The sequence below is a fragment of the Balaenoptera borealis genome (genome assembly GCF_965194805.1).
Source record: "Balaenoptera borealis genome assembly, chromosome: 9".
Classification (NCBI taxonomy): domain Eukaryota; kingdom Metazoa; phylum Chordata; class Mammalia; order Artiodactyla; family Balaenopteridae; genus Balaenoptera; species Balaenoptera borealis.
In genome coordinates this window covers 51,102,827-51,129,886 of record NC_138873.1, presented here as the reverse complement: position 1 = coordinate 51,129,886, position 27,060 = coordinate 51,102,827, and the positions used below count along the sequence as shown (strand labels likewise).

Genomic DNA, 27,060 nt, shown 5'->3' with positions numbered 1-27,060 from the left:
TGGGGCTGCAAACGACAGTTGCCTGGAGTCCTGCAAAGACATGAAAAGAGCTTGGCTCTGTGTGCCTGGCAGGCCCCACCCAGCAGAGCCCCAGACCCTGACACCTTTTACGGGGCTAAAAAGCAAAGGGAAAGCTCAGAGAGTGCAAGATGGCATGAAATGGGCTTTAAAAAATGATTATAATATACATTTTTGCATACGGCATCTAGTAAAAGTTTTCTGGCAAAAAGCTTCCACCATTCATATTTCATGTGAAACTCCAGCCCCTTATAGCATTTTTGACTCTTACAGTCCCCCCTCTCTTTTTCTTAAACCAAAGGGTTCTTTGCTCTTTACCAAACAATTTAGGCCTTGTTCTCATTTTTCACTTGGGATGTTTTAAACGCTCTCGGAAAACAGTCCTACCATTCAGAAATTCCAAAGATATCCGTGAGCCTTTATTTTTCTTCAAGGTTACAGGAATTTTCCCTGGAAACTATTTGAATTTGCGTAGAATTTTTGCCTTTCATGTCTCTTCCTGCTTTTAAAATGAGTTTTGGTAAATCGAAGTCTCTGAACTGATATTTACTTATTTATTTATTTTGCCACATTTAGCCTGTCTAAATATGCTTTGTCATTAAAAAGCAAAAAGTAATTTCAGGCCCTCCCCCTAAATTTCCTTTTAAAAATGAACTGGGCAAGATATCACAGCGTGTCATTTATTACCTTCGTCATTAAGCTGGTATTGACATTAAAAGAGGAAGCCAACTGAACATTAAAAAGACATCTTTTGGCATCTCTATTAACAATCTGAACGAAACCTCGAAAGCCATTCCACCTTCTGGTCCCAACTCTGTAAATTAGACCCCTGAGTATGCCAAATTTCAGGAACTCTTTTATCTTTATGCCGAGACACTACTCCAAAGAGAATGAAACACATTGGGTTTTCTGGTGCAAACAAAAGCTTGCACATCTGAGGCACCAAGGGCAGGATGCTGCCGACCTCGCTTCTCGCTCGACACTCTGGAGCAGAAAATGACAACCTTGGCACGGTGGCCTCTCCCATACCACAAGTGTGCTGGCTTCAGAGCCACTTCTGGATCCCAGCAATCTGTCCCTTCCAGGCTCAGCACAAGCTGTGGAGCCCAACCTGGAGCCAGATTCTGCAAACAGGCTCCCGCACTGCCACTGGGGACCCAGGAGGAGGGACTGTGTGTGGCTTTTCCTGGGAACGAGAGCACTGCCGGGCCTGGTGGGCCCTTCCGGGGAAGAGTTGAAGGAACCTCTAAAGAATACACAAAAATGGAGAGACGTCTCTCCTAGCATGGCCCTGAAATTAAAAGGGGCACCTGGAGGGTCCTGAAATGCTCTGTACGTGCTTGTACAGTTGGGTTTGATCAGGTTTAGTGGGAAGCTCACGGATTTGGGATCATGTGACCTGAGGTCATTATACTTCCTCCTTTAGTAGCTCTGCATCCTCAGGAATGTCATTTAACTTCTCTGGACCTGTAAAATGTGGAGAATAACATCTGCTTCTCTTCCCTCTGGGTTGCTGTGAAAAGTGAGTTGATGACCTATAAAATGCCACTAAACAGAGGTGGTGGCCTCATGACTATCTGGGGCTCTGGGCTAAGAGTCCGTACTCAGAGAAGGCGCCTGACCTCCAGGCAGCTAGCTTTTGACTTGACTTTACCGAGACATTTGGCTTCATGGTTATTTTTTGAGGCTCATCGCCCTGCTCTGTTCTCACCTGTCCTCCTGCATCACCTGCGACCTTTGGCCAAACACTTCCCCCACCCCTCCATCTCTGCCTCTGCTGCTCCCTCTGGAAGATGAGTCTGCTCCTGTCTCGAGGAGACCTATCAGAGCAAATCAAATTCATTCACTGACCAGCATCTATTGAAGCTCTACTCTGTACCCTAAGGTAGAATCATGAATGAAAGGAAACTCTGGCCCTAGAAGAAGAGACAGACCAGTGATCAGTCAGTTCTGGGCAACACAGTTAGGTTACAAAAGAAGAATGGGGACAATGCCATGGAGGGTACCGTGAGCCCTACACTTAAAGAGCAGGGTTAGAAGGGATCTTCTTGCCAACATAAGTTCATGGACACCTCTACAAAGGAACCTGTGCTGTGCTCATCGAGGGAGAGATGGTGAAAGCAGGAACCGTTCAGCCTTCTTGCAGAGGATTGGTCCCCGAAACACCCAGAGACCCGGGAGAGAGAGGTTTCCACACTTCTTACCAAGTTCTCAGGCCTATTGTCCGGGGAGTGTCCTGAGCAGCCTGGAGTGGAGACGTCCTGTACCAAACGTAGGGTTACATCACACCCAGACGCTTTGCTAACTTGCCCACTGAAAGTCGTTTCTTATTGGGGCCAAAGTAACACTTAGCAGTCACGGTGTTTGATAAGGTGATAATGAGTGATCAAGCCACAGCACACCAGAGAGAAGTCAGGAATGCAAGAGGTCAACCTTCCCTGACTCACCGGTGGGATGACTTTTCCCAGCCACACCTTGGGATGAGAGGTCTCATCCCATCCTCTACCTATAGCTGAGGGGAGGACATCATCTGGATACAGATAAGGTGAGCAGGGACAGGTGGCCATAGTGCCAACTAAATTATACAGAAATTATTTCAGTCATTCATTCTTCTATTCACTTATAACTAGTTATCAAATGTGCTGGTCTTGGTGGGATATAACCAGGAAATTGCTTCTTTTTTTCTCTCTCTCTTATCACTGCCCTTCCAAACTGCTGTCAAATCTTCTTTCATTGGGCGACATCTCAGGCAGATCCCAGAACTATTCAGTCCCTTTCAGGTATTAATGAACTGTCCTCATGTTAGAGTATTAAAAAGTACAGTCCAATATACATTTATAACTGTTTCCTGCCAAATTCAAATTCCTGCCTCTTCCCTCAGCTCAGGTTTGACCCAAGCTCAAAAAGGTTGCATAGTCTTTTATTATTGCATTGTCTCTTGCCTTTCACTAGCTGCTTATGACTCCCCAAGGTAGAGGAAGAGAGGGGAGAAGAGGGGAAGAAGCAAAAATGTCTTTTTACTTGGCGGGGTCTGCTGTAACAGCCATTGGTGTCCTCTGAATACAGATGTTCTGGTACTGGTTCTTTCTCTTGTAAGGCACTTTAGTGAGTTCCTTGGACCTGCCCCATCCCCACTCCCCGCCCCCCCCCCCACAACAGGACCTGTGCCTTGCAGTACCTGGACTTGGGATGATGCCCTCTCTGGCTGATTCTTAGGACTCCCCTTCAGCTTCAGAGCAATGGGATACCCCACATGGCCGTCTAATGCCAGGTTCGCCTCTCCATAGCAGAGAAAGGCCCTTGGCTGGTCCTATAGAAGACTCAAGCCCAGCTACCATCCTCAGGGTTCACGTGGTCCACAGAGAAACTTTTCACTTATTGTCTCAAGACCCTGTAGCTCAGCAAGCATCCATCAAGAAGGGAGATTTTATCTCTGCTCCTCCCCCACTCTCTGAATGGTCCTCTTGGAGCCATCCTCACTTGGCTCAAACATGGGGGAAGCACTTCCTCCCCTCCTCCAATGAGAGGAAAAGGAAAATAAATGAATGCACAGTACTTCTTACTAAAACTCCCTTACAATCAATCTAAAATTATATATATCTGTATCCATATCTCTTGTTTTTGGCCAACTCCTAACAAGTCTTAACATGGATAGAAGCTGTATCTTTCTTTGGGCCACTTGTTACCCATCTCAGTTTTGGGCATCAGCAGAAGTTCTCAAACAACAGAAAAATTCCAATTTAACCCTCTGTTATTCACTAATTCATTCATCCAGAATATTTATTTAGCAAATACTCGTCCAGTGTGTACTATGTGCCCAGGGCTATGCCTAGGTGTACCCAGTAAAGAGCAAAACTGGCCTGGCCCTGGCCTCCTGCCTGGGTGTGCTGGGTGGCTCCACTGTTGCTGGCCTCTTGAAACCTTTCCAGAACATCTACATTTGATTAATCCAATATCCTATCAACTGGAACTCTGTTATTCAGCACTGATACATAACGGCTTCAAAGACAGTTGTAACTTCATGTTTGTAATAATGGTCCCAAGTGCCACAAGATCCTGAAGTGTCTTTGAGTCATCACTGATAACTTAATCATCATCATTGTTTTAGTGTTGACTGTATTTTGCTGATATCTGATTCTTTAGCAAGTACAAACTTAGTTATGTTTCTATTTTAATACTAAATAGACATATGCTCTAAGGTAGAGACGGTTACCTATAATCAGAATACTTGCTAAATCATAACTTCCCATTATTTGACCAGGCTGGGTTCAGAACATTTTCCTGTTTGTTTATAGAGTACATCATAATTCTATAAAGTGTGCATATGTACATGTGTATGTAAATTTTTTCCAGTTTTTTTTGGGCATGTGTATTTTATTAGATTGCATTTTCCTGGTATTTTCCCTTTTATCCAAAAAATAAAAGTGCCCACTTTCCTGGCTTCAATGGATAACTCATTGAAATATTTAATTTAACTTGGTTTTTTTAATGCAAAGTTATGTGTTTTTAAAACCCTGCTCCTGTTCTTGGCACTGCCAGTCAAAAACATTCAACTTAGAATGTCTGCCTTGTTCTTGAAGTTGGAGTCTATGTGTTTTGATTTTGTGGGAATTTTTTTTTCCATCTCATTAAACCTCAGCAGAGATGAAAAGTTTTGATCTTGTGCAGGGAAAAACACCAGCGAATCTTTAGTGTTGCCAACTATTCCATTTAAAAAGTCTTGCATTTTAACCCCAGTTCCCTGATGTAATATATAAATCTCATTAACCTTATAAATATGATTTTTCAGGAGCAAAGAACTTCTCCCTTCTTCCTTATTATGTCTAATTTGCATACTAGCACATAGTCCAAGTGTTGGCAGATAATAATATCTTAAAGAGCACTGAAGTGTGAGAATACCTACATACTTGCAAATGTGTTATGAAATATACCCCATTAGTCACTTTATATTTGAAAGGCAGAAAAATAGGCACTTAGCAACAACATGCCGCCGCTTGGGATTAAAGAAAAGCCATTTTACATCCAGGAAATATTACCCTTTCTTTTGGGGGCTGTCAGTCTAGCACATTGAATTACACAGAAGACTCTCACAAGGAGACTGGGCTGTTGATTGTCCACGTGCGTGATGAATGACAGTAATGACATCCCCAACGATGGCTTTTGGTGGAGGAGATGGGGCTCATTGGGAGCCTTCCATTCAGGTTCATAAGTCAGTCCTGTGTAGAGAGATCCCGAGATTCTGCTTGAGAACTGCACTTTCCCTCTGGAAAGCCCTTCCTTCCTTCCTCTCTTCCCCTCGGAGTGGATTCTGGGGTGGGAGTGCCTGTCCCCAGAACCCAGAAGTAAGAATCTGGCACTTAACACCCTTTCAGGACCCACTTTTCCCCACAGGCCACGAGGGAGAGCATGAAAATGGTGAGCCCACATTAGCATCCAATTAGATTGAATTTCCAGAAGGTTCTCTCTCACACCAGTTAGGACATGTACGAAGTAACAGGAGGCAAGCAAAAGTGATGAAGAAGGAAGAAAACGTTCAAAACCTAACTTTCAGCTGGGGAGAAATTCCTTGAAGAACCCTATAGGTGCTTGCCTCTAGGCCAGTGCAGAGGACAGCCCACCAAGTCCCCAAGGCCACTCTGCAGACATTTGCTGAGCCCCTGAAGATACACAGCCCTGCCCTCCAGCAGTTCCCCTTTGGGCAGGGGAGCTTGGCACCCAGGAGACTTCCCAGAAGCAGGTTGTTCTCTCTGTGTCATGGGGACTTGAGAGTAGGCAGAAATTCCCACTTGATCAAGTCAACATCTTGCCTTCAAGTCTTGGCTTCCGTTGGTTAATAGAGGGATGTAAAGTGAAGCAGTGGGGATTCGCACGCCTGGGAAAGCCAGGGCTAGAGGAGAGATCGACTCTCCCTCTCTCCTTAAATAAATAAAAAGACGGAAAGCAGTAAGGGAGGGAGGGAGAAAGAGATAGAGCCAAAAATGGTATCCACGAGAAATAGATAGTGGCAATGACTGCACAACGATGTGAATGTAATTAATGCCACTGAATTGTGCACATAAAAATGGTTAAAATGCCAAATTTTATATTATATGTATATACTTACCACAGTTAAAAAAAAATAGTGTAATATACCTCAAACCATTGAACTGTACATTTTAAATGGGTGAATTGTATGGTATCTGAATTTATATCTCAATAAACCTGTTTTTCAAAAATTTGTTATCCATGAGTTGTGTGTGTGTGTGCACGTGCACATGAGCACAGACACAGGACAGCAGGAGAGATTGCCAATTTCTGAGTTAATCTACTTTGGGTGGAAACATCAGAGTGAGGACTAGACAAAGGTTGGGAGGAGAAATGTAACACGTCTGCTCCTTGTTTACAGGTGCCCTGGAGGAAGGGAGAAAGATGTAAAGTACGATGGATGCTAAAACAATATCATAATAGTACAGGCTTCAAATCGTTTTATAAGAGGGAGGATTCTCTGCTCTCTCTATGTACTTTGTTTTCAAAGTCGGAGGCATGGCCAGCTCTGCCTGTAGAGGCTGGTGTGACTGGTGTGAAGGTGTGGCAATTAAAGATCAAGCCGAAGCTCCCATTTTCCAATGAAGCATCTGATTGTGCCTAGGAATGCAGCACATCTCTTTTGATTATGCCTTGGAGCCAATGTCCCTTTTCCTGGAGGCACACCGTCAAGGTCAAGGGGGCGTGGTAGAGGTGATGCTGGGTCTGGGTCAAAGACTGCCTCCCTTCCTGGGAGACTTTGAGTGGTTGGTGGGTCGCCTGGGCTTCTTTGGCCATAAAATGCTGATGATGATACCTCCCATGTCTTCTCCCTGGAGTAGTGTGAGAAGTGAAATCCAAACAACATGATAAGTAAGCCTTCAATAAACTGCGAATCACCGCCCTTGTGGAAGTTGTTCTGGATGCACATAATAGAAAACCTAATAAATGAGCGAAAAAAAGAAGGCACTGAGTTGAAAGGGTACTGGGAAATCTCTCAGAAACCACGGGCAGGGAGTGAGGGTCTGGAGAGCTGGGAAAACAGGCAGCTCACTCCCTTTGGCTCCTCTGTATATTCACCTGTCCTCATTTTCCTCCCTCTCTGCAGATCGTCTTCTGTTGTTCTGGCTTGCAGGCCAAATATGGTCACCCCGTGGCACCTGCGATTGCACACCCTCCATTCAAGCCGTGAGCCCAGACTTTTCTCTCAGGTCCTCATTCACATCGGTTCAGCCTGGGCTGGGGCTGCACTCCTTGTCCGACGAGCCATGAGTGTGGGCAGGGGTCACACCTTTGTTCATCCCTGTTGGTATAAACTGGGCAGGTACCAGGAGAGGTGCCTTCTACAAACACGATGGCAGCATCTAGTGGTCCGAGTACAACAGTCAACGGAAGAGTGAGTTATGATTTGAAGAACCTTCTCTCACGGTGTCCCTGTCTCTGCTGTTTTCTGTGAGTCCTGTCCTGTGAGCTCTGTGGAACCTGGCCCTGGCTGGGCACTGAGGCCAAGCAAAGTGAACCAAGGTGAGGCTGGAGGCCTGTCAGTGAGCGGGGCTGGGCCTGTGGGGTGCCTCGGGGGCCCTGAAGCCACCCTGCAGCTCCTCTGAAATGGGACCAGGCTGTTCTGCTTGTGCCCAGGGGTCCGTGTTGCCTTTCTCACAAAATGTTTTACAAATGAGAGTGGGTACAGGTCATAAGAAACCCATTTCAAGCTAGCTTCAGCAAAAAAAAGGAGATTATTCTGGGGCTGCTTTTCTGGATCCCTCTGTCCTTTCCCTCCTGCTGCCCTTTGAGCCCTTCTTCTGTTTCCCGGCTGTCCACTCAGAGACAGACGTGGTGAGTCCTGCATTGATCTCCTCCCATGAAAGGACAGTGAGGAAGATGCTGAACTAAGGGCTGCTGACTTTTTTTCCTTCTTTTTCTTTCATTGCCTGTGGTCTGCAATTACCCATTCCCCTCTTGGCCTTCAGAGCTGTGAGAGGGTGAGCAGGTGTTGAGAGCAACTCCGTTCTTTTTGAGTCAATCTCATTGCGTGGAAAAGGTCCAACTCTCTCTGGGGAGCTGGCAGCTCCTCCAAGGCCAGACCACTCGGCAAGGCTCCTAAGAGCAGTGCTAGCCTGTTTGGCGTCATGAGGAGCTGGGCCAGGCCTGCTCGCCTCGCCTCCACGAGCAGCTTGCTTCTCAAACAGGTGTACAGATAATTGGATGCCTTGGACAGACCGCAGTGGTGTAAGGTAGCCACCTTACCAGGCTTGCAGGAAAGAAAAAAGAACAACTCTGAGCTGAGGACACTTCTGCCCCTCAGGTCTGTGCCGTCCTTCCATCTCTCTTCCATCCTCCTCTGCTATTGGACACAGGGAAGCCAGTGACTTACCTCTGGCCATAGGCCTGCTCCGTGCGCCATAGAAGATGCTGGCGGTGGGAAGGGCAAGGGGGAGAGGGAGGGGAGGTATAAAGAAGAGCAGGCCTCTTCGTTGTCCGGAATCTAAGTGGGCAAACACATTGAAGGTCCCTGCAGGACTTGAGCCTTAAGGATTAACCCTTAAGAAGCTACCAAGGTAAACAAGTACATGATTACATTCACAGCTAGTTATTTGATAATAATAACTGGCATCTGTTCCCAGCACGGCTCTAATCAGCTTACATTTGTCCGTTCATTTAATCTTCACAGTTCTACAAGGTAGACACTTAGATTAGCTCCATTTTACAAATGAGAAACTCGAGGCACAGACTGGTAAATACCGTGCGCAATTTCATTGGGCGAATAATGGCAGAACCAGGATTTGACCCCAGATAGCTCGCCTCCAGAGTCACTCCTTCAACTGCTTCCTGTGTTATCAGCCTCTCATGATACAAATTAAACACAGAGGACAGGGTGGAATCAGTCTTTGCTCTTGTGTGCTGTGATAATATAAAAGATGCTACTAGGGAGAAGAAATATTTTTAAAGTCTAACCATTGGAAAAGCAAGTGTTAGCAACAAAAAGTTTCATGACCCATTCAAACCTCAGTGGTTAGTTCGCAATTCTGCTAACTTCCCACAAGAGTAAAACTGGCTGTTCTCACTGCTGTTAACAGAGAGGAGCTGTGACCTTAATGTGCAGGGGGAGGGAGGACCAGTCATTATTTAAGCAATGTGATCTGATGGGAAGGCGGTGCTGGAAAGTGAACAAAGGTGGGAATTATTGCACTGCAGCTCTCCCTGACGTTTATTGTGATTTTAAAATCTGTGAGCATATGGTAACTGCTGGAAGCATGGAATAGCAGTTGGAAACCATAGACGTAAGGAACAAACAAGCTATTCTTTTTTTTCTGTTTTGAAAGGGAACATGCTATTTTTTAAAATTGAAGTATAGTTGATTTACAATATTATATTAGTTTCAGGTGTAGAACATAGTGGTTCAATATTCTTATAGATTATATACTCCATTTAAAGTTATCAGAAAATATTTGCTATATTCCCTGTGCTGTACAATATATCCTTGTAGCTTATTTATTTTATATGTAGTAGTTTGTACCTCTTAATCCCCTACCCCTATCTGGCTCCTCCCCACTTCCCTCTCCACACTGGTAACCACTAGTTTGTTCTCTAATATGTGAGTCTGTTTTTTATATTCATTCATTTTATTTTTTAGATTCTACATATAAGTCATAACATACAGTATTTGTCTTTCTCTTGTACTACTCCTTCACTTTACGTCTCCTTTTCCCACAACCCATTTTTGCTCCCAAATCTGAAGAAGACCCAAGAGGAAAGTCCAGAACAAGATATCTCCTCTTCTTCAATCCATCCCCCACACATCATGTAAGAGTTTTTCCTCTCCTGTAACAGAAGTTAGCATTTTGGTTCTTAGCTATGGTATTTCTATGTGCTGTGCCCTTTCCTGGTTTCGGTTGGATCTTAAATTCCGCTTCTTTGTTTTATAGGGCTGGATGGAGAGCTGGAAATGTGGGGATGACATTTTGTTTGAGATCCATGGTGGCCCTTGGGAATTCAGGCCAAGGGATACTTCTCTTGCCAGTTGAGGGAGCCCCACCGTGTGGCTAGGCAAAACCCATCCCCCTCCCCTAACACATACCCCCTCCCCTACCTGGTTATCCAGCAAACTCTGCATCTTTCCCATCTTGTCTGACTCCTTTGGGTGCATCTGGTGGTGATGTCCATCCCCCTCTCTGTGCCTGGTGCTGATTCCACTTAACCTCTGTCTTAGTCCGTTCAAGCTGCTATAACAAAAATACCACAGACTGGGTGGCTTATAAACAACAGAAATTTATTTCTCACAGTTCTGGAGGCTGGGAAGTCCAAGGTCAAGGTGTCAGAAGATTTGGTGTCTGGTGAGGGCCTGCTTCCTGGTTCATAGATGGCTGTGTCTTCTTTTTTTTTTTTTTTAAATGATTTTTAAAATTATTTATTTGTTTATTTATTTATTTATGTCTGTGTTGGGTCCTCGTTGCTGCGCATGGTCTTTCTTTAGTTGCGATGAGCAGGGGCTACTCTTTGTTGTGGTGCGTGGGCTTCTCATTGTGGTGGCTTCTCTTGTTGCAGAGCATGGGCTCTAGGTGCGCGGGCTTCAGTAGTTGTGGCATGCAGGCTTCAGTAGTTGTGGCTCATGGGCTCTAGAGCACAGGCTCAGTAGTTGTGACGTGTGGGCTTAGTTGCTCCGTGGCATGTGGGATCTTCCCAGACCAGGGATTGAACCTGTGTCCCCTGCATTGTCAGGCGGATTCTTAACCACTGCGCCACCAGGGAAGCCCCAGCTGTGTCTTCTTGCTTTGTCCTCACATGGCAGAAGGGCTGAGGGAGCTGCCTGGGGTCTTTGTTATGAGGGCACAAATCCCATTCATGAGGGCTGCACCCTCATGACCTAATCACCTCTCAGAGGCCCACCTTCTAATACCATCACCTTGTGGGGATAGGTTTCAACATTTGAATTTTGGTGGGGGGCGGGGAGACAAATATTCAGTCTATAGCAGCCTCTCTCACTATCTAGTTCACATGTTTTGTCTCTTCTAAATGGTAAGATTCTGGAGGGTCTGAATCATGTTTTCTTTCTTTTTTTTTTAAATGATATATATTTTTTAAGATCTTCAGATAATGCCACATGACTCCATAAAGTTTCTAGAATCTACACAAAAAAATTGACCAAGCTTCTAACTAGTCAAAGCAATGAAGAAAATACAATTAGATACAAGAGTCACAGAGTTCACAAAATAAAAACAAAGCAGTGATTATAAGTAACTATGCAATAAATTTGACAATCTGGATAAAATTGATAAATTTCTTTCTTTTTTTTTTTAATGCAGCTTACCAAAACTGACACAAGAAGAAATAGAAACCCTGGAGTCTTTATCTATTAAAAAGAAATGATTTTGTAATTAATCAGAGGCTTAAAAGCATTAAATTCTATACACATTCATATGAAATTTCAGCAAGTTAGAAACAGAAGGAACCTTATCCAACTTGATAAAAGTGGAGATCAAATGACAGAACTGCCCGTGAGGGACTTAGACTTGGGTCACAGGCAGAGCTGCCCTGTAGCTAGTAGTGTGGAACGAGTTAGGGACCATTTTCTCTGACTCTGGCACCTTGTGAAGTGGGAATTTGGGCATCTGGAGACAGCATAGCCATGACATTCTTATGTCCACTGGCAGGGGTAAGTCTCTGCCATGCAGTTTCCCAGACGATGGGCATGAATAAAATGGGCATCTGGGCAGGACAGGGAAAGCTGTGTTAGGCGCCTCCAGAAGAGTGAAGTCAGGGTAACAGAAGGGGTTATGACTGGAAGGGATATGCAAGGGGCTTCTGGGGCACTGGGAATAATCTCTTTCATGATCTGGGTGCTGGTTAAAGAGATGTGCTCAGTTTATAAAAATCAATTCAGCTATCCCCTTTTAATACACACACTTTTCTCTCTGTGTATTACACTGCAATAAAAAAAGATTTTAAAATAATTTAAAATGCTTTTAGCCTCTATGTGTCCAGCACCAGGAGTTACAAAGATCCCAGTGCCTTGGCCTCTTCCCTTGAAGTTCAAGGGACTCAGAGTCTAGGGTCTCCTGAGCCACGGGACTCAGGAAAGCTCCTGTAGAGAGGCCACGATAACACAGTGTGAGAAGCACTCCTTCAGTGTGGCTGCAAGGGGACTGGGAGAGTCAGAGAAAGGGGCCTGAACTCTGCCATGGAGGGTCATGAAAAGTGAGTTTTAAGCTGAGGCTTGGAGGATGGGTAGGAGCCTTTTCCATAGACCAATGTGCAGATGTTGGGAAGGGGGAGGAGGAGAGATGGTGGGAGGGAGGACATTCCAGGTCCATGAGAAAAGAAGATAAAAAACTGCCAATGTCCAGTCCCATCAAATACACAGTCACAGTAGAATAAATAATGTCCCTCAAAGCAAAACATGCAGCCTATTAATACAGGCTTATGACAGCTATTGGACACATAAGACTTACTGAGAACAGGGGTGTGAACCATGTTTCCTTGATTCACTGCCTGACTCACTCCATCAGCAAGCAGTGCTGTCACCCCCCGTGTCCACATACATTCATCTTTTTTAGGCTTAATGTTGAGCACACTGCCTTTGATCAAGAAATGAATCCACCACTTTTCAGAGATTTTCCCGTTTTCTGAATCCCCTTCTTCTTCCCTAACCAAGTTGCTTTGGGAACTAGGGAACTAACTTCCCCTCCTCTCATAGTGAGAGAGGTCTGGAAGTCAGTTTCATGGGTAAACTGAGGCTCCCCCAGGTGCTTGCCCTTTCACGTAACAAGCTGTCCCAGAAAAACCAGTTTGGACAGCAACTTCTTGTCTAAACACATCTCTAGAAAGCCCCATACAGAGAACACTAGTTTCCTATGTGATATCCACTCTCTCTTTCTTTCTTAGAAACAGACCCACAATGTTATTCCAGGTGGCATGTATTCAGTAAAAAGACTATGATTCTCTGCCTCTCTTGTAGAAGATGAAAGCAGAAATTGTTGGATGGAACTTCTGGGAAATACTTTTTTGCCATTCCATCCAACCTGCCTCCTGTCATTTGAAATGTGGATGTGATGGCTGGAGCTGCAACAGCCATATTGAGGTCACAAAGAAAAGACTAAAAGAATCACAAAGATGCAGTACTAATTTTTTTGATTCTTAAGCCACTGAACCAATGCCAGTAATTACCCACACCTGTATTTCACATTAAAAAAATAAATAGACCATTGTGTTCAAGTCACTGTAGTCAGTTCTGTTACTAGTAACTGAAAGCAATTCCTAATTGATACACTGAATTAGAGAGAGGGTAGCTCAATGAATACTCAAAGGCCTTAGTTACAGGGAGCTGAACTCTTATAAAGCCACAGTTCTCAGAAATTCTTCCTTTGCTGACAAGCCCTAGTGCCAATCTTCTCTGAGTTAAGTGAGATCTTTGTGGTATTCCCAAATTTAACTTCTTCAGTGAAAATGAAACATGAAAGCCACCGGGCTCCCTCCCTAGATAAGCAGTTTTAGGAAAGCAAGTCATCATCTCCCTTTGACGTGTGGTCACCTGGTAAAAGCATTGCTGATACCATGCCTGTGAGCTACATGTTGAAGTTCTCCAACATCTGGCAGCTGAGCTGCTACTGGCTTTTTTAAGCACGAGTAAAACCAAGCATTCAAATGTTCCCAATTTAGCCCCTTAAGCATTACGTTGGGCGCCTCTACCTTGGCCCACAGCTGCCAGCAATTCAAAGCTCTTTCTTATACAGACATTTTCAGTTTTTTTAGTCTGTGCGTTCTCCTCATTCCCAGTGGTGGTAAAGTCACACTGGAGGAATTTCTGTAGAGGCAGTCACTGTTGTGTCTTACTAGCCATAGGTTTCCCTGGGGCTGGTGTGGTTAGAAGAGAGCAGGAAAACCTGCCATGAAGCTGGAAGCCCCGTGTCCTCTTAACCCCTTGTAAAGAGAGGATTCCTCACTGTAGCGAGACCCTCATCTCAAGCAGACAGTTTTAAGTCATAGTGGTGCCATGGGGGTGGTGGTAGGAATAGCAAACCCCACTTTCTTTCTCCTTCACACCTGGGCAGGGTGAGAAGCTGGGTCGGTGGAAGGCACAACTGTGGAACAGATGGACTCCATCCTCAAGGGCCAACCATCGCATCTTGTGGACCCCTTCATCTGCTGATGGTGCTGCCCAGGACCTGAGGGTTCTTAGACCACCCTTTCTCCGGTCGTGTGCCAGGTTAGTGCCACCTTCTGCAAGAAATGTGTGGAATCAGAGATTATCAGCACTAGAAGGTGCTTCAGAGACTGCCTCACCTCACTTTCTAATTTGACATATGGGTAAAATGAAGTCCATGGCAGAGAGATGACTTGTCTCGAGTCACATTACTAGTTAGTGGCCTAGCTTTAGGTCCTGACCCTAGGCCAGTATGTTTGGCCCAGTAACAGATTTCTTATCTAGTGTTCACTATGTACGAGATGCTGGTGTAAGATATATATGGGGTGTGTGTGTGTGTGAGTATAATCTTTCCCATTTTATGCATGAGGAATATAAGGCATAGAGAGGTTAAGTAACTTGCCCAAAGTCACAGCTAGTAAGTGACAGGGTCAGGATTTGAACTCAGGCAGTCTGGCTCTGCTCTTGAGCACTGCACTACCCTGACATACTAGTGCCCAGTCTTTATTCACTTCCAGTCCAGGGGAGGGATCTCTAATAAATTCCTTGGCCAGAGGATTCCTGGCTTGATATCTTACCCCTGGAGGAACGTTTCCCGAAACATGATAGCAAGCGGTACTAAACCAATCAACCAAAACTAAAACAAAACAAAAATAAATTCCATGGTCGAATAAATTTGCAATGTTGTATTAAAACAAGTTAAACAGAATTGTTTTTACCACAGAACTTCTCAGGGCCTTTAATATGCTAATGGACATTGTGAATTCTCTAAGAGAGTCTAAAAGCATTTCCTAAACATTTTGGACCATAGAACATTTTTTCATGCAATGATGTCATCACACAACATGTGGCTTCTGGAAAACTTGATTGAGTAAGAAAGGCAAATTGTGACTTATTATTGTTACGAAAATAGTTTTGACCTCAAGAATCCTCTAAAATGGAAAATAGTTTTGACTCAAAGATACCCGCCCCCCAGGGTTCCCTGGAATACACTTTGAGAACTGATGTCCTAGAAAATAATATATTAAAAATAAGACTTGAAGCACATCATCATGGGCTAATTATCAACTTACCCTTGTAAAGGACAAGGAGAAAAGCAAATGAAAGAAGATAGGTGTGGTTTAAGAATCGGTCTCTCATTCTACTAACTCCTTATTTTCCCTTTTTCTTTCTTATCTTCTCTTCCCTCTCTTCTTTCCATTTAAAACTTCCTTGTTGCTCCATAAAGTATTTAAAGTAGCTTACTCTTCCAGTGAGTCAACATTCTTGTTGACAGAGACATATTTAAGAATAAGTAAAGTGTTATTTTAGCGGAGCTCCTTACCCTTCACCCTATTCCCCCAATTCTCCTCGACTTGCACCCCAGAGGTCAACCTGAAATTTTTATCATTAGCATTTTGTTTATTTGGGTAAAGCCATGTCTTTCTAGAAAGAGGCCTGAGTTCAGATACGATTTGGATATGACGGGAGGTGGGGAGGTGTGACGCGTTGGGCTACAGCGTCTGAGCCTTCGCACAAGTGGCTCAGATTAGGGAGCTTGTCCCGGATGAGAATCCTGAGGGACTGGGACTCAGGATGGGGAAGTACTGCAGCGGCTACCTGCATGGGACCCTAGAAGGCGAGGTGCCCTGATGAGAAGTAGCTGCTCTTTCCTTTTTAGGGAGATATCCAAAGGTGCACTTTATTCATTTAACAATTTTATTGGGGGTCTGCCCTCGATCTGAGGTCACTGTGCGTTTATACTAGACCCGAGGTCTTTGAACCTGACCTCAACCTTCAGGACAAAGCCGGTGCGACATTCGGAATAACCCAGACCAGGTGGGAAAAATGAAATATTATATATGTCCGACTGGGTGGCACAGGGTCCTCCTTTGTAACACTGGCCAGCGCAATGTAATGTCCTTTGCTTACAAGGCAGTTACGCTGCGGAAGAATTCTCCCCTCCCCACAATCTGGGACCAGATGGAGAATCACCAGCTGGAGGGACAGTAAGTGTCCTCTCCCTCTTGAGAACAGCACCACCTCCCGCGCTTCTTTGTCTTTTCCATCCTCTCGGTTTTGGGGCTCCTGCCAGGTGATGCTAACACTGAATCACCAACTCTTATACTTGCCGCAGCCGTGCACCATACGGTGCACTTGAGCCCCAGGTGTGTGCCAGGAGAGTCCTTAGCTGTTTGCTTGGAGTGGGCTTGCACAGTTGGTGTGCTCTTCATCAAGGCAAACCCATCCAACTAAGCGTTTTATAAACAACAAAACAAGTTTTATTAGGAGTTTCCCACATACATTAGTAACACATACTCCTTTTAGAAAATACAGATGAGAAAGCGGAAAAGTCGTCCATAATCCTATCACCCAGAGACAAGGACAGCCAGCTTTAGATGAGAATCCTTCCTTCCCTCCTGTTCTCTCTCTAGCTCTCGCTTCCTATGCAGCTACCGACACCTGTGGAAGGTCCCAGGTGAGGTTCATATGTGACCAGAGGAGTGGCCACTATTCCACCCTCCCCGCCTTCCACTGATTTGCAGCAATGGTCTACACAGCGGAAGGGGCCAGGTTTTGTGTGTGAATTCTCAGGCTTAGAGGGTAAATGGAGAGGACGGCATGGAGTTGGGCCCCTTTCTGCCTCAGGGATGGATGCATCTGATGCAGGGCGAGAAAGGGAGGAGGAGAGGAACCCGCTCCACAGCTCTGGGTAGAATTCAGTGTGTCCCACACAGTGAGGACTCTGAGAAGTGCAGCTCTGCTCAGGCAAGTGAAGGGAGGGAGGATGTCCGCTCTCCATCATGTATTGAAGCTGCTATTTTTTCTCTTGGGACACCCCTGTTGTGGAGTGGGGTCCTTAGGCAGGGATACCACCCTCTCGGCCAAGTATCTGCCACTTTTAACTCCTGGTTCCTGCACTCACCATTGATGCTGCTTTGGTATTCCTTTTAGACTTCCTAATTTGAAGTCTATATTTAGTTTTTTCTGCACTATAACACGCACAGCAGTTAAACATTAAATCCAAGATGTCATAAACCAGCAGCCTACTACTATTCCATATAAAATGTGTGGGGAGACATCACAAGCATTCACGGGCTGTGATGAATCACCTCAGGTTCTCAGCATCTCACCATCTCGCTTAATTCTTCAAATTAAGCAGGGAAAGAGCTGGGGAAAGTTGGGCTCTTCTGAGGCCAGCACTGGTCAGCTAGAGCGAACCCTCTCTGCTGGCTCAGCTTCTCCACCAGCAGCCCCTGCTGGCTCCTCTGTTTATTTCTGCAATTAGCATTAGAAGGAGACTCATGGGGAAATTTTTGCTTGGGGGCCCAGGATTTATATTTCAGAACTTCTTCCCCTCATTAGAGAGAGTAAGGAGAGTAAGGAGAGTTTGAAAACAATAGCTCTCAGTGCTCTTCCAATAATACTCTTGATAATAATCCTTGGTAATTTCAATATCCTCAAATGCAGTCTTTCTAATACTTAGCCTCCCAGTTCCTCAACTTCCTTTCCTCCCAGTGATGGAAGGAATCCCTTTATGGAATCTTTTTTTTTTCCTATCTCACATGGAATAGTGCTTTTATTTTATTTTTAAAAATTTTATTGGAGTATAGTTGATTTACAATGTTGTATCAGTTTCAGGTGTACAGCATAGTGATTCAGCTATACATATACATATATCCATTCTTTTTCAGATTCTTTTCCCATGTAGGTTATTACAGAATATTGAGTAGAGTTCCCTGTGCTATATAGTAGGTCCTTGTTAGTTATCTATTTTTTATATAGTAGTATTTGTATTTTAATCCCAAGCTCCTAATTTATCCCTCCCCCTAACATTTCCCTTTTGGTAACCGTAAGTTTGTTTTTGAAATCTGTGAGTCTGTTTCTGTTCTGTAAATAAGTTCATTTATATGTTTTTTTAAAAATTAGATTCCGCATATGAGTGATATCGTATGATATTTGTCTGACTTACTTCATTTAGGTGAAGGAAGGTCCACCCATGTTGCTGCAAATGGCATTATTTCATTCTTTTTTACGGCTGAATAATATTCCATTGTATATGTGTACCACATCTTCTTTACCCATTCCTCTGTCAATGAACATTTAGGTTGCTTCCATGACTTAGCTATTGTACATAGTGCTGCTATGAACACTGGGGTGCATGTATCTTTTTGAATTATGTTTTTCTCCGGATATATGCCCAGGAGTGGGATTGCTAGATCATATGGTAGTTCTATTTTTAGTTTTTTGAGGAACCTCCATACTGTTCTCCATAGTGGCTGTACCAATTTACATTCCCACCAACAGTGTAGGAGGGTTCCCTTTTCTCCACACCCTCTCCAGCATTTATTGTTTGTAGACTTTTTGATGATGGCCATTCTGACTGGTGTGAGGCAGTATCTCATTGTAGTTTTGATTTGTATTTCTCTGACAGTGATGTTGAGCATCGTTTCATGTGCCTTTTGGTCATCTGTGTGTCTTCTTTGGAGAAATGTCTATTTAGATCTTCTGCCCATTTTTTAATTGGGTTGTTTGGGTATTTTTTCCATATTGAGCTGCATGTGCTGTTTGTATGTTTTGGAGATTAATCCCTTGTTGGTTACTTTGTTGACAAATATTTTCTCCCATTCTGTGGGTTGTCCTTTCGTCTTGTTTATGGTTTCCTTTGCTGTGCAAAAGCTTTTAAGTTTAATTAGGTCCCATTTGTTTATTTTTGTTTTTATTTTCATTAATCTAGGAGGTGGATCCAAAAAGATATAGCTGCGATTTATGTCAAAGAGTGTTCTGCCTATGTTTTCCTCTGAGTTTTATAGTGTCTGGCCTTACATTTAGGTCTTTGATCCATTTTAAGTTTATTTTTGTGTATGGTGTTAGGGAGTGTTCTAATTTCATTCTTTTACATGTAGCTGTCCAGTTTTCCCAGGACCACTTATTGAAGAGGCTGTCTTTTCCCCATTGTATGATCTTGCCTCCTTTGTCGTAGCTTAATTGACCATAGGTGTGTGGGTTTATTTCTGGGCTTTCTATCCTGTTCCATTGATCCTTTATGGTACCTTGGCCACTCACACCCATGGCCATGCTCTTGACTTTGCCATTACTAACAATTGTGCTCCCTTCATAATCTCAATTTCAAATGTCCTACTCTCCCATCACAATTTCTCCTTCCAGCTCAGTCTTCTATTCTCTCCAATGATTCTTCAACCTCACTGAGATCTGCAACTGATGGGTCTACCACCTTTTCACTGTTCCTCACCACCCCATCATCACTCATGAGACCTCACTGCCCTCCTTACCCACTTAGATTATGTGGGGCCTCATTATCACCCTGCCCATTAATATACAATCGATTCCCTTCAGCCCCTCCTTTCATTGTACCTTCTTGGCAAGACCATGATCCTGGCTGAATCTACCTCTGCCCACTGTGTCAGCACCTGCATGGCCAGGTGTGGCTACCTGGTCTTACTTTAAGTCCATCACCACAGCTGCAGGTGGGTCCTTGGTGCTGGCCTGGCACTCCTATTTCATTTCCCTACACTATTATTCTCCCACTCTTGAAGACACTGATTTCACATTTTTCTCCTCCCTCCTCAAACCCTCAGTCTTCTTCCCCCATCCTCACTCTCAGATGATGGCCTTGCTTCCTAGTTCAATGGGCTAATAGAACAATGAGCTGACAAGTTCCACGTTCCCACCACCACACCCACCCGCCCACCCTCATCAGTGCCTATCCACTCTGCCTTCCCTCCTAGTACTGGGATGAATTTCCCAAGAGTCGGTCAGCAGTACTCAATGTGTGGTCCTCAGTCCTGACTGGCAGCATCAGCATCACCTGGGAGACTGTGAGAAGTACCAATTCTCCAGCCCCACTCCAGACCTGCTGAATCAGAATTTATGGGGTGGGGGCTGGGAACTGTCTCTCCAAGTGATTAAACAATGAAGTTTAAGAAGCGCTGAGCTAGATCCCTTTCTCTCTCACCTGCTCAGGGATATGCCTCCAGGGGTGGTCCCCTTTCTCTTTTGCATCATCGCACTTTTTCCTCTTTTGGATCATTGTCCATTCCATCCTATAAACAAGCTGGAGTCAAAACACACAACCTCTCTTGATCCCAAATCCCACTTTAGCTACCACCCCATTTCTCTACTTCCCTCTTTCTCTTGAAATCCCCTCAGTTTTTTGCTCCTACCATCCCCCAAAATGAACTTGTTAAGGCCATTTTTGCACAAATTGGCTAGATGGTCACCCAACTCTTCCCTCTTTCTGGCGACACAACTAAATGACATTTCCCAGTTTCTTTGCATGTAAATGAGCCCAGGTGACTAGTTCTTGGCACGGGAGCGTGAACCTTCAGGCTGAGGCATTTGAGCAAGGGTGTGCTTCGATATAGATTGCCCCTTCCCTTTCCAAGGTAACCATGGAGGCCACACACTGAAGATACACAGAGGCTGAGTACCTGAATCACCACGTGGAAGGCCATCCACCAAGCACTGACTGGACTGTGACATAAGTGAGAAATAAGCTTTTTCTTACATTAAGTGACTGATTGAGGGTTATTTGTTACAGAAGTAAGCCTGCCTAATAAAATTACCAGTGACCACCAAATTTCTAAATCCAATAGTGAATTCTTTGTTATTATCATGTGACCAAAGAGCAGCATTTGGCAAAGTTGAACAATGGTTCCTTCTTGCAAAATTCTTTTCATATATTCTTGAGGGCTCTTTTATTCATTTTTTTAAAAAATTCTTAACTCACTATAATATCCTTTGCTAATTCTTCTTCATGTTAGCTGCCCCCCAGCCCTCAGTCCTTAGATCTCTTCTCTGTTAGTACTCATTCCTCCGTTAATATCATCCTTGCACTTGGCTTTAAGCACCTTCTCTACGATAATGATTCCCACGTTTGTATCTCTAGCCTGGACCCAAGGCTTGCTTATCCAACTGCCTACAAGGCATCTCCACTTGGCATCCACTAGACATCTCCAGCATAACATGTCCCAAACCAGACTCCTGATGCCTTTAGTCCTGCTTCACGCATCATCTTCCCCTTCTTAATAAAAATGTTAGCTCCATCCTCCCACTTGCTTAAGTCAAAATAATGGACTAATCCTTGATTCTGTCTCTCATTTCCCACATCCCATTATTATCAATTCCTATAGATCTTACCTTAAAAATATCCCGGGGCTTATCTCACCCTTGCACGGGTGCTGTCAGGGTTCAAGACACTGCTGCCCTCTCTTGCTTACACTCTTGCACTGTCCTCCTAATACTCTCCCTGCTCACATTCTGTCCTGTCTCCATGCTGTTCTCAATAGAATATCCAGGATGATCTTTAGACACAGAAATCAGATTATCTCACTTTTCTCTTCCAGTCTTGCCCCGCCCCTAGTATTTCCCCAGATCACTCAGAATTAAAACCAAAGTCCTTAAAATGGCTCTCAGGCCCTCCATGAGTTGGCTCCCCATCGCCTCTCTGACTTCATCTCTTCTGACTCTCTCCTTGGCTGGCTCTGCTCCTGTAACACTATCTTCTTTGCTGTTTCAAGCGTATTCTTGCCCGGAATACACTCGCCCAGTTAGTCATAGCCCACTCTTGCACTTCCTCCAAACCCCTGGTCAAATTCACCTTCACAGTGTGGCCTTCCTCGACATAAACTCGTGCCCACCCACCCCTGCACTCCCTGTGCCTCTTAGCACTTATCACCACCTGGCACACTAGACATTTTCTTATTTGTTTGTTTATTGTTTGCCAGTTCTCACCAGAATGTAAGGAGAGCAGACTTTGTCTTTTTCATTCTGTGTCCCCAGAACATAGAACAATGTTAGGTGCACAGTAGGTGCTCCATAAATATTTGTAGAATGAATGAAAGAATGAACAGCTAAACAAGCCAGCTGCAGCCTCATTGGCCCAGGAGAAGAAGCAAATCTCACCAGTTGAGTTGTGCATGTGTGCTTTATTTCTGGTGAATCAGAGTCCTTTCTTGCTCTCCCAATGAATTTTGTCCCAAGGATCTTGTCTTTAAAGCCTCTTGTGTACCCTGTTTTGGACTGTCTTGGGAGACCTGTCTCTTCCTCATAGAACTGGCCTTGCAGACACTTGGTGGCATCGTACATGACTCTCCAGCACAGGCCTTTGCTCATGAGGCTCCAGGGCCCCGTTTGACACTGCAGGGAGGGTTGATTCCCCCACCTGCTCTCCTACCAGGCACACCCTGAGGTCTGACCAGGAGAGCAATGGACAGCACTGGGTTCTACTTTTGAAAAACTGCAGACAAGTAATCATGGAAACTTCAGAGGAGAGGAGGGAGGTTCGAAGGTCCTTTCAGTCACAGGATTCTTGAGGAGAGATGAGCAAGACTGGGCAGGCTGCTAGAAGGTGCTGCTTCCTGGTCCTCCCCACTCTCTGACACTGTCTCTGGGCAAGGTTGTTGGAACCAGAAAACATACGGCTTTGTTGATGAAAAGCCTGTTTATTCCTAGTACACTGGACACTTTGTTCAGGAATAGTTCATCCATTTGAAAATATTGCCCTTGTAATGGTGCCAAGGTCGTTGCCTGCTGGGGTTATCAGCAGAGTACGTGCCAGCTCTGCCTGGGGTATTTTAATAGGTGTATTGCTTCCCTGCCAAAGTGACTAAAGAACATTGCATAGTTAATTTGTATTCAGTCCTCTCCCTGCATGCATTCTTAATATTCAGTTTTTATTGGGACTTTAAGAGAAAAAAAGAGAAAGAAATGAATAAATAGGTTAGGATACAATGAACTGCTGTAAAAAGGAATTTTAAGTGGTTCTGACTCATTTTGGAGTTCTCTGTACCCATTTGATAATAACAATATACTTTGCAAAGCATTGGACAGTTTTCAAAAAATTTTTATATTCATTCTCTCCTTTGATGCTCAAATTTACTCTGAAAGGAAGGGTGATGTGTCCTCTATTTTAGGTGAGAAAACTGAGGCTCAGGGAAATTAAATGGCTTGTGTCAAAAAAGGTCAAAGAATTAAACATGATGGAATGAGCATTAGGATCCAAGTCTCTTAGTGCCTAGGTCAGAGCATGTCCATGCCATGGTAGCGAGCTGGGTGGTATAGGCAAGTCTCTGGAGGGGAAGGATCTAGATGGGTTTGGTCAGAGACCCTTGAAGTCCAGAAGTGAATGCAAATGGAGAGCTACTTTGTCAGTAGCTGTGGCCTTCTGTGTCAGCCAACACAAAATAATAAACACAGTTTCTCATCCTGAAAACAATGTGGAGACCCTGCCTGCTGAGTGGCTGATGAGCATGTAGCAGGTGTAGCAGGGCCTGGGGGAGGCAAGCATCCCACGCAGCAGCCCAATGGCATTGTGGGAAAATCTCCACCCTGGGCTTCAGGAGACTGGAGTTCCTCTGCCAGCTCCACAGGGCATAGGTCTACTGTGTGACCTTGAGCAAACCCTGTGTAGGATAGATTCGATCACCTTGGCTCACCCCCTGGTAGAGACAGCTAGCTTCCATCACAATGTAGCCATGGCTGGTGTAAAGAAATACAAAGCTGGCCCACCAAGTTTGTGAATGCCACGAAGCTGGAAAGTATAGCTAATAATGACAAATGACAGATCAGTTTTCTAGAAGATCTTGAGACTGGCTGGAACATCGGGATGGAACCTCTAAGGTAAATGGACACAATTGTACTCGGGTTTAACAACAATTGCATCAGGGGCAGCATTTGTTATTGATCCACATCTTTTCTACTCTTTAGAAAGGATTTGGGAAAGCAAAATGCACATGTTTGGACTGGAGAAGATGTATAAATTTTAGTTGACTGGAGGCTCAATGTAACTGGGGCTGACAAATATGTTACTGCAACCATGGGCTCTACTGACAAAGGTATAGAGCCTAGAAGGGCTCACCTTGAGCTTGCACGCACAGCCAAGTGAACACTGGGCTCCATAACAATGCTCTGTAAGAGGATCAAACAAACTGGAGCCAGGGTAAGTGGTGGGGAAATCATGGTCTATGTCAGGGGCTATATGACCTGTAAAGAAGAATACTCATAGGGGTGACATGATGGTGGTCGTCACGTAATTAAATGATCAGGAGGATGAGGAAGTACATAATCTACGTGGAGAGCTGCAGGGCTGGAACAAGGCTGGTGAATGGAAACTGGACGAATGCAGAGTTTAGATGTAAAAACGGGGCCAGGAGGCCTTGAAAGGCAGTGGTTCCTGCCCATCAGATGTGCAGCAGCTTCACCTCCTGATGGGGGTTCCTGCCCCGTGTGGCGCTGGAGCTAGGGGATGTCTCTTGACCGACACCAGTGATCTAAGAAAGGAGAGAATGCATGTGATACAAACTCTAAATGGTCTGTGAAGGTAAGGTCATTCTGTTGGAGGAGCTGGGGAGACTGGCCAGGCCTTCCTTCATAAACACGCACTTTCCACTGTCTCAGGCAAGGGATAGAAGTGTGTCTACACTCACTCTTCACTAGTCTAGAGTGGGTCTCTAGGCCCTGCCCCTCCCTCTGAATAGGCCTGGAGACAAGGATGTTGCTTTGCCAAGACTTCTGAGTGTGTTTTATTTCCGTCTCACAGCTGAGGACACTGAAGTAGCAAAGACTTCAGGGTCGGGGAAAAATTCAGAGGCAGCTCCTGAAGGGCCCACCCTTGAGCCAGGCGTCTGTTCTTAGCAAATCTAGTGGGCCGGAAGCCCTGTGAGTCTGGCTTTACTGGAGTATCTTTATTTATGGCATCTATAGAATTAAGGTTGAAGTTTTTCTCTTTCCTTTTTCTTTGTAGAGGTTTCTGGGTTACCTTACTAGATCAGCTGAACTAATCTGGAGAAAAGAAATTTGTCTTTCAAACAGAAATGTATCCTTCAAACAGTCTGCGAAGGCTATTGACAACATGAAGCTCTTAGGCTTGAGAGCACTGTGAGAATGATGCCCAAAGCTTCAGGCATGAAACCAGATAGGCTTCTGACTGAGGAACCTTCCTGAAGGGGGTATTTGCATTTGGGCAAGAAAATACCTGTGGCACACACACCTCTGCTGTTTGTCCCTTATAACCCACAGTTGAGTTTCATCTGGACTCCCTCCCCGGGCCCCCACCCAAGCTGCCTCACTCTAAGAATCACAACTGCCCCTGACCAAGCACAGGGGGTGCTCTTAGCCAAGTTTCTATCAAAAAGCCCTGCCCTGTCCTTGACCTGGGGGAACCCATCTACAAATTGGGCTGGATTAAGCAAAGACTGTCTCCTGGAGAATGATGTTAGGCCTGGCCAGTGAGGTGGTCAGTGGCTGGCTGGAGCTGGGCATGAGGCAGAGCCAGGGTTGAAGCAGCGCCAGGGTCGAAGCAGCCATTTTCTGACATGTGCTTTCAATCAAACAAAAACTTCCCATTCAGTTATAATAGCTGAGAGGGAGCCTGATGTGACTGTGGGTGCCTGGTGTCTCCCTCCTTCCCCTCAACAACTGTGATCTCCCTGGGATGTGATTGCTAAGAGTGAGTTTGTTTTCACAGATTCCACCACAACAAGAACCAGGATGCTCTTGGAATTTATTAGACTCTTTGGCATTAAAAGTAGTGAGTGGTTTTAAGTGCAAAGTGATGGTCATGAGCAGGGTTTATAATCTTGACTTGTATAGTATTTGAGACATGCTGTTCTCTCAATCTTTTTGAAAAGAGGTATAAGTAGGCCATGGGCTATGCTAATGAGTATTTTCACTGGCCTCCCAAAAGCTTCCTTTTAGATTTTGTTAATGATAGACATGCTTGTAGAGTTGATGCTTATTATTTTGAATCAAAGGCTAATGCTTTATTCTTGTCATTACTTTTGCAGAACACTAAAACTCACTCTGAAATTAAAGGTCTTTCATAATTTTTAAGACAGTGGTTTATCAACAAGGAATTGCATTTGGCTGTGAGGGACAGAGACCCGAAAAACAGAGACATAACCAATTAGAGGCTTTATTTCTCATGTTAAATAGAAGTCTTAGGGCAGCATCCAGGGCTTGATATGATGGCTTCACAATGCCATGAGGGGCCCAGATTCCTTCCATCTGCCATCTTTAGCATGTGGTTTCCATCCTTATGGTCATCGGATGGCTGCTGGAGCTCCAGCCATCAGGTCCACATTGTAAGTGGAAAAGGGAAAAGTGTAAGAGCAAAATGTACATACCAGTTAGTTGGGTCCCACCCAAGAGCTTCTACTTATGTCTCATTGGCTAGATTTAGTTCCGTGGTCATCTGGCAAGGGGGGCTAAAACATGAAAATATTGAGTCAGGCTTATTGATACCTCAGACAAAAGTAGAGTTCCATTAGTAAGGAAGAAGTCAGGAGAGTGTCTAATGGTCTGTGCTCTACAGAAAGGAAAATTTCTCTAAGACATATTCTATTGGCTTACCATTTTATAGTCAAAACCTATTAGAATTTCATATGAATTTTTCATTAAGAAACCACATCATGTACAATCTCTGATAGGGTTTCCATAGCTGACCTACCATCACTTCAAACTAAAGCCACTCACTGAACTCTTAATCATCCCACCCAATCGTCTCTGTGTCTGCCAGTTCCCCAGACCCAAAACCATAGTTTACTCTCTTGTACCCTTTATCCTTCATGTTCAGCCAGTCACAAGTTTTAGCTGCCTCCTCTCCAGACTATCTCCTAAGTCTTTCTGTTGCTTTCCACCCGCACCATCGGCTCAGCTGAGCATCCCTGTAGTCAGGCACTGTGCTGAGCTCTGCAGGTGCAATGATCATTAAAGCATTCGGTCTTATGACTTCAGCCCTGATTCCTTGTCCAGACCTGCCACTCCTTGCTGCACACACAACACTTGCTCAGACACTGTCTTCTTCCTCCTGCAGGGTGCAGTCAAAATCTGTTTTTCAGAGGCCTCTGCAGCCTTGTACTTCACAGTACCCCTTTTGACTTTGCTGGGTTAGCTGGCCA

At 44.6% G+C, this 27,060-nt stretch overlaps 1 protein-coding gene across 1 annotated transcript in view; it reads left to right on the top strand.

Moving 5' to 3' along the window:
- The first annotated feature begins 3,242 nt into the window (after positions 1–3,242).
- The window catches only part of ARMC2 (armadillo repeat containing 2), a 286,480-nt gene continuing 262,662 nt past the window's right edge, over positions 3,243–27,060 (top strand). Inside the window, exon 1 of the mRNA XM_082404736.1 lies at positions 3,243–14,224. The gene's annotated coding sequence lies outside the window, so the exon portion shown is untranslated. The remainder of the gene's footprint in view (positions 14,225–27,060) is intronic.